The sequence below is a fragment of the Arvicola amphibius genome, chromosome 1, assembly GCF_903992535.2.
Source record: "Arvicola amphibius chromosome 1, mArvAmp1.2, whole genome shotgun sequence".
Taxonomy (NCBI): Eukaryota; Metazoa; Chordata; class Mammalia; order Rodentia; family Cricetidae; genus Arvicola; species Arvicola amphibius.
This window is the reverse complement of record NC_052047.1, coordinates 80,715,608-80,724,343: the sequence shown is the minus strand read 5'-3', so window position 1 is coordinate 80,724,343 and position 8,736 is coordinate 80,715,608.

Sequence of the window (8,736 nt, the reverse complement as noted above, 5' to 3'; positions counted from 1 at the left end):
CATTTTATTTTATCAGGGGGAATGAAACATAAAATAGTTTAATTAACACTGTATCATGCCCATCAAGGAAACAAAAGATGTGGGAGATATGTAGAGATTTTGAACAGAAATCCAATATGTTTGAAATGAGGTGCAAAATATCAAAACATTGGTCCACATTAGCCAATACTATCTCAGAGCATTCATTCCTAATATTCAAGTAAGGCAACCCTTAATAATTCTGATTCAATAATAGCAGAAAATCTCTAACAAAATTAAAAAATATTAACAGATGAAAGGAGAACTACATAGTATGTTTTCAGTAGATGCCAAAAATATATTTGATAAAACTCACAAGTTCAGGGCTGCGAAAAAGACAGAACCATGAAACAAAGCCATGGATATGTGTGTGTGTGTGTGTGTGTGTGTGTGTGTGTGTGTGTATCCCAGGGGAATCTGTTTCTATTGACCTCAAATAAAGGTCACACACGGGTGACCATAGCTACAGTGAGTTCGGGAATTCAATAGCCAAGGCATATCCAGACAGACATCACCACTTCTCCTCAGGCTCTGGCTCTTACATTCTTAATTCTAATCTAGGCTGTCCTCAAACTCAAGCATGGGATTCATACTGAAGAAGCAATTCCAGATTGTTGAGCCAATGATCTTATTGCAGTTTCTGCCAGGAATGTGGGCAACTTAGAGAGAGTTGCACTTCTTCCCATAGGAAGTCTTGGAGAGGATCTGGGAGGACCTTGAGTTTGAAGACAGCCTAAGTTAGAATGAAAGCAGGCATTCAGAAGTGGTCAGTGTGCTGAGAATGAGTGCACTGCTCAGCCCTAAAAGGAATATCTATATGACACAGTCCACGTATCAGGGAACATCACAGAAGATTAAAAAGAGTGTGGAAGCCGGAGCGTGGGGGAAATTGATGATGTTTTTCTCGATGTGTCACAGCCATTGAATTCATGAACCCGCTGTAACTATGGTCACTTGTGCGAGACCGGACAAGATTGAGCCCATCCACATTCCATCCTGAAATTAGAGGGGTTCATAAGGCTCTTAGCTAAGGAGCTATTGTCAATTAAAGGCTGCTGGGGGTCATCTTTCTTCAGTGGTGCAAACAGTGGCTAATTTCAAATACTTAGTTACCTCAAACCCATGTCCATGCACTTTCCCTAAAATTCTCTCAATACCCTGAAATGGTCACTGGCATTCTGCTTTGAAAACAAACAAACAAAAAAAAAACACAAAATACAAAACACTAACAACAACAAAAAACTAAAAAAAAACGGAGGGCTGGAGAGAGAGAATGGTGAATGAACATGATCATTATACTTTGAATAAATGTAGAAAACTTTCAAGTAATTAAAATGTATATTGGTTCAAAAAGAATCCTCTCTATATATGTTTGGAGCATGTCACAAAGTGAAATTTGTCAAGAGATGTAAGCAAACAACGTGGTTAAATAACAAGCATTGTATCTAAATCTTTTGATAACATCATAGAAAATGCCTAAACAACTATTTGCTCAAGTCATTCAAAACTCTGAATAAGCAGTAAAGCATTTGCCAAGGCTATTGGACAGTCCAATCAATTCAGTTCAGCCTGCCTTGGCACTGTTGGTATGTATTTCTCTGTGCTTCCTATGCTACACAGTGGTGTTATTGTCTTGTTTGACTTTCCTTCAGTAACATAACTCAGTTTCTTGGTTCTGGTGCTTTATATTCCCAAGAAAATCCTGGGTGTGCTTTAAGCTTTCCAACTTCCATACTTAGGTTATAAAATATTGTAAATAATTCAAAATAGTAACAACAAAAAGCAGATTTATAAAATACATCAACTTCATCCATGATGTTGACTCCAAGAGCCTTTCTCATTTTATTTTATTGTTTTAAAATATTTTCCAGGCATGGAAACATAGCTCAGGGATAAAGCCTAGAGTGCACAGAGTACTAGGATCAATCTCTAGCACAAGACAAATGAACACTATTCAAAACAGCCTGAACTGTAAAATTTTACCACTCTGTCTTCCAGGTAGAGTATAGTGCGTGTCTATAATCACAGTAGGGGAGACTAAGGCACAAGGACCTGGAGTATGTGACCAGTATGGGCTACAAGGTAACACTGTGTCTCCACAAGAACAGTAATATATTGTCCAGTCTGATGTTACATTCTGGTGCCTCTTCTAGACCTGGATGTTGGATTTGGAAGTCTTTTAATGCGTCATATCCCACTAAGAACTTTCCTTTTCTCTCTCCCTATTCTTTTCTGTCTTCTATTCCTCTTTCTTCCCATCTTCCTCTGTTTTTTTGATGCTGGATCTCATGTAACCCTAGATGGCCTTGATATTGCTACATTCCTTACTTGGGATGTGCTTAAATCCTGGATTTTCTCTCTTCTATCTCCCAAGTGCTGGGATTATGGGTATGTAACCACATGCCTGCCATTTCTACTCAGAACTTTCTATACCATCAAAAATGATTCCTTTGTGGTGTGACAGAAAACAAAATTTAACTATTCATTAGGATTGATCTTAGCATATACATATTTTGAATGATACAATTTTAAAATGTAGTGACTAGGGAGATGGCTCAGCGGGTAAGAGCACTAACTTTTCTCCCAGAGGTCCCAGGCTCAATTTCTATCACCCACGTGGCAGCGCATAACTGTCTGTAACTCCAGGTCCAGGTCTGTAACACCTCAGGGAGATAGAAATGCAAGCAAGACACGAAGACAAGGCAGTTATTTTAAAAAGCATTTAGCTAGGGCTCTCAAAGTTGAGGATAAGGACTTCTGTTCCCTGAGTCTCTAAGGCTCTTTATTTGGGGTTTTTTATTGTGTTTTCTTACCAAATTGTGGTATCAAACTGTATTTTCTTTATATATTACAGTCCACTCAATATAACACACCTCTCAGATTAGGTGCAGAAGCAAAATTGAAAATACAAATGTTTTCTACTAAGAGTTTAGGGGGTTTGCGAAGGTTTTCTTCAATGAAAGCTTTCACTGATCAGTCTGTTTTGAAAATATTTCTACTTTTCATAAATATACATTGAATATAAAATAACCTTTACTTTTTTATTTTAATTTCTAACACTTAATATTTCTAAATATACTCTGTATAAATCAAGATCCTGTGGTCTTTGGTCAGTCTAAGATTTTTTTCTTTTCTTTTCTTTTTTTTTTTGACTTTTCTAAAATTGGGTTTTTGTTTCTGACATTGTACATCCTGATTACAGTTCTCCCTCTCTTTACTCCTCCCAGTTTCTCTCCCCCTCCTCTCCCATTTGGAACCTTCTCCTTTTCTCTCTTCTATAATAAGATAAAACAAAACCTTACACACTGGAATTGAACAAAATAAACAGAATGAAAGTAGCTCAAGAAAAGGCACAAGAAATAGAGGCCCACTCACTTGCACACTCAGGAATCCCATCAAAACACTCAACTGGAAGACGTAATGTATATGCAAAGGGCCTCTAGGGAAAAGAGAAAAAAATACAAATAAAAATAATATGGTGGAAATTTAAAAATAAATAAATAAAAGGAAAAACCCTAACATGACATTCTAAGACAAGGAGCCTCCAAAGATGGCCTTGAGTTTTTTTTTTTTTCCATAGACAATCAAGTGCTGATCTTGGGACATACTCTTCAGAGTAGATTGTTTCCCTGGTGAGACTCCCTTAGAAGAAACTAAATTTTCATTTGCAAGTGGTTAGCAGCTGGAGATTGATCTGCATTAGGGATGCGGGCATCTGTCCACTTCTCCTTTCAGCTGAAGGACCTCAACTGATGCAGCCCTGTGCAAGCCCTGCGCATGCTGCCTCAATCTCTGCGAGTTCATATAAGAATGAGCCATGTTGATTTAGAGGGTCTGGTTTTCTTGGTGTCCTCCATCCCCTCTGGCTCTTACATTCATTCTGCCTTTTCTACTGCAGGGTTCCTTAAGTCCTTGGTGGGGGCAGGATTTAATAGAGACATCCCACTTAGGTTTGAGTGTTCCAAAATTTCTCACTCTCTACATAGCATCTGGCTGTGGGTCTCTGTATTTTTTCCCATCTGCTGAAGAAGGAAACTTTTCTGATGATGGCCAATCTGTCAAGGTCCTAATCTACAAGGATAACAGAATGATATTAAGAGTTATTTGATTAATACTTTTTAAATAGTAGTTTTTTCGTTTTGCTCTAGGTCCCTGTCTTATCTATTATTTAGTCTCAGGTTCTTGACCACCCAAGCAGTGTCAGTTATGAGTTTCATCTCATGGAGTGTAACTTAAGTCAAATAGAATATTGGTTGGTTACTCCCACAAGGTTTGTGCCACCATAGCTCTAACATATCTTACAGGTAGAACACCACAAAGATCACAGGGATTGTGGCTGCATTGGTGTTTACATTTTTCTTTTGGTAGTGTGCAGAGTATATCCTTGTATCAGAGATGATAGTGTGTAGATAGGAAGGCTATATAAAGATACAAGCTCATTTTCTTCATGTTCAACATGTTGTGTAGGTGTTATCTTCAGCTATAAGGCCTTGCTGTCAATTTGTGGAGAGTAAACTAATAGTCTTACCAACAGTCTGGGCTGTTTGGAAGTTCCCATGGGACATTTTTGGTCAACAGCTCAACTATAGGTAGCCCATTCATGGTACTGGAAGGTACTTTTGATGACAAGAAATGGCAAATTGGGGCTCTGTCTTTCCCATTATTTGGCAATTTTATTTAGATCTCTTTTATATATGTATATAACTTAGAAATCTCTTATGGTATCAAGTTTCCATACTATCCTTCAAATGGCCCTTCCATTTAGCTGTCTCTCTCTCTCCATATTTCCTCCTTCTCCCCATCTTCCCTCCTATTCTCTACTTTACCCTGTTGTTCCAGTTTTCCTCTGTTCTTTCAATAATAACTATCTATTCTATATCTCTTTCCTAAGGAGATCTACCTGTTCGCCCTAGTTCCTCACTCTATACCTAACCTGTGTCTCCATGAATCATAGCTTGCTTATCTTTGATTTAACAGCTAATATATACTATACAAAAAGTCTCCTGCACACTGTAAAGATTTGTCACTTGAACTGGTTTAATAAAATGCTGATTGGCCAGTTACCAGGCAGAAAATACAGGCAGGGCAACCAAACTAAGGACAATGGGAAGGAGAAGGGAAGAGTTAGAGGAGTCCCCAGCAGATGCAGATAGAAGAAGACGATAACGCTATACTGAAAAAAAAATACCAGGCTACATGTCTAAACATAGATAAGAATTATGGGTTAATTTAAGTGTCAGTGTTACCTAGTAACAAGCCTGAGTAAAGCATTTATAAGCAATATAGATACTCCAAGTCAATTATTTGGGTAGTGACTGCTGGGTCTTTGGGACCAGGCAGGTCAGAAACATTTGCTTACAAAAAAATAAGCAAATACAAAATACGCATGTCTTTCTGGGTCTGGGTTACATTAGTCAGAATAATATTTTTCTAGTTCCATCCACTTGCCTGCAAATTTCATGATTTTATTTTCTTAAATCTGAGTACTATTCTATGGTATAAATATACAACATTGTAGTTATCCATCCATTTGCTGATGGACATCTAGGTTGTTTCCAATGTGTGGCTATTATAGATAGAACAGCAATGAAAATGCTTGTCTGTGTTTCTTTGAGGCAGGTACATGCCCAAGAGTGGTATAGCTAAATCATTAAGTGTATTGATTCCCACCTTACTGAGAAACACCACCCTGATTTCCATAGTGGCCATATGAGTTTGCAGTCATACCAGCAATGGATGTGTTTCTCTTATTAAACATCATTGCCAGCATGAACTGTCACTTTGTTATTGATTTCAGCAATTCTGACAGGTGTAAGATGAAATCTCAAAGTAATTTTGATTTGCATTTTTTTCTGAAAGGCTAAGGATGTTGGAAATTTCTTTAAGTGTCCACTTGAGTTTTTTTTCTTTTGAGACTTCTCTATTTAAATATGTAACACTTTTATTAATTAAGTTAATTTTCTTGCTATCTAATATTTTCAATTCTTTATAAAGTTTGGATATTAGCTCTCTGTTCAATGTGTAGTTGATAAAAATCTTTTCCCATTTTGTTGGCTACCATTCTATCTGAATGATGATGTGATTTTCTGTACAGACGTGTTTTAGTCTCCTAAGGTCCCATTCATTAATTGTTGATTTTAGCTCATATGCTAATGGTGTTCTGTTCAGAAAAATATTACCCGTGCCAATGAGTTCAAGGCTATTCTGTGCTTTTCTTTTATCAGCTTCAATGTATCTGGCTTTATGTTAAAGTCTTTGATTCTTTAAAGTTGAGTTTTGTGAAGAATGATAAGTATGGATCTATTTGCATTTTTTGTGTGCAATAATCCAGTTTTATCAGCCTCATTTCCTGAAGATGTTATCTTTTTTGTGTTGTGTATTTCTGGCTTCTTTATAAAAATCGGGTGTCCGTAGGTATGCACATTCATGCTGGGTCTTCAGTTTGATTCCATTGATCACTGTGTTTTTAATCCCAATTCCATGTTGTTTTTATAACTATAGTTCTGTAGTACAACTTGAACTCAGGAATGGTGAGACCTCCAGTAATTCTTATATTATTCAGTTAGGTTTAAATGTCCTGGATATTTTTGTCTTTCCACATGAAACTTATGATGTTCTTTCAAGATCTGTAAAGAATCATATTGGAATTTTGATGAGGATAGCATTAAATTTACAGATTGCTTTTGGTAAGATGGCCATTTTTAACATATTAATCCTAGAAAACCATGAATATGTGAAATATTCCCATCTTCTAATATCTTCTTTACTTTCATTATTTGGTATCTTAAAGTTTTGATCATACAAGTCTTTCACTTGATTAAAGTTACAACAAAATATTGTCTATTATTTAAGATTATAGTGAAATACGTTGTTTCCATGATTTCTTTCTCAGACCAATTGTCACTTGAGTATAGGAAGGTGACCAATTTTTGAGTTAATTTTCCATCTAGCTAAGTTGCTGAAGGGATTTATCAGCTGTAGAAATCTCCTGGTAAAATTTTTCACATCACTCATTCATACTATCATATCATCTGCTAATAAAAATACTTTGACTTCTGATTTTCATCTATGAATCTCGCTGATCTCTTTCAGTTGTCTTATTGTTCTACCTAAGACTTCATCAAATAGATATGGAGAAAGTGGACAACCTTTTTTTATTCAAGATTTTAGTGAAATTGCTTTGAGTTTTTCTCCATTTAATTTGATATTGGCCATGGGATTGCTGTAAACTGCCTTTATTATATTGAGGTATGTTTCTGGTCCCTAATATTTCCATGACTTTTATCGTGAAGTTAGGGTATTTTTTGTCAAAAACCTTTTCTGCATCTAACGAGATGACTAGATGACCAGGTGGGTTTTGTCTTTCAGGCTTTTTTTATATGACAGATTTATGAATACTGAACCATCTCTGCATCTCCAGTTGAAACCTACTTGATTTTTGATGTGTTGTTGAATTCAGGTTTTTAATGAGTATTTATTGAGCCAATGTTTTATTGAGTATTTTTGTGCCTATGCTTCTTATAAAGGAAATTGGTCTATAATTCTTTCTTTGTTGAATCTTTATATGGTTGGGTCTTAGGGTAGCTGTCAGATTATAAAACTAATTGGGCAATGTTCCTTCTGTTTCTATTTTGTGGAAGAATTTGAGAAGTAAAGGCATCAACTCTTCATTGAAAGTCTGGTAGAATTCTGCACTAAAGCCATCTGTCCCTGAACATTTTTTTGGTTGGGAGATTTTTAATGACTGCTTCTATTTTATTATGTTTCTGTTTAAATTGTTTATCTGATCTTGATTTAACTTTGATAAGTGATATTACTGAGAAAACTTTCCATTCCTTTTGGATTTTTCAATTGGTGTTATGGGCATTTAAAGTACATCCTTATGCCTCTCTGGATTTCCTCGGTGTCTCTTGTTATATCCTCTTTTCATGTTTAACTGTTAATTTGGATAATCTTTCTCTCTTTGCCTTTTAGTGACTTTGGCAAGGTTTGTGAATCTTACTAATAATAACCAAATTTTTGTTTTGTTCTTTGTACCGAGTTATTGAATTTTATTTACTTGTTTGTTTCTATTTTATTAATATCAGCCCTGAGTTTGATTATTAATTCTGTCTCTTTCTTTTGGGAATGATTCTTCCTTTTGTTCTACAGTTTTCATGTGTGCCATTAAATTACTAGTATGACATCACTCAAAATGTTAAAATAGTCACTTATTTCTATGAACTTGTCTTTTATAACCACCTTCATTGTATCCCATAAGTTTAGGTATATTATATAATCATTTTCATTCAATTTAATAAGTCTTTTATTCCTTTCTTAATTATATGTCTTACCCCACATTTTTTTCGGTAGTGAGTTGTTCCATTTCCAAGAATTATTAAGCTTTCGTTGCTTTGCTTTGTATGTATGTAGCTTAATTTATTTATTATTTATTATGTGGTCAACACATAAGAATAAGGATATTATTTCAGTTTTCTTTATCTGTTGAGACTTGTTTTGTGTCTGAATATGTGATTAATTTTGGAGGAACTGGGAAGAAAGGATCTCCTGAAGTGTGATTGGGTGAAATGTTCTGAAAAGATCTGTTAGGTCCATTTGGTTTACAAGGTCAGTTAGCTCCAAAATTTCTCTGTTTAGCTTTGTTTCAATGATTCATCTATTAAAAAGAGTGGAGTTTTAAAGTCTCCAGCTATCGGTGTGTGAGGAGACTCAATATGT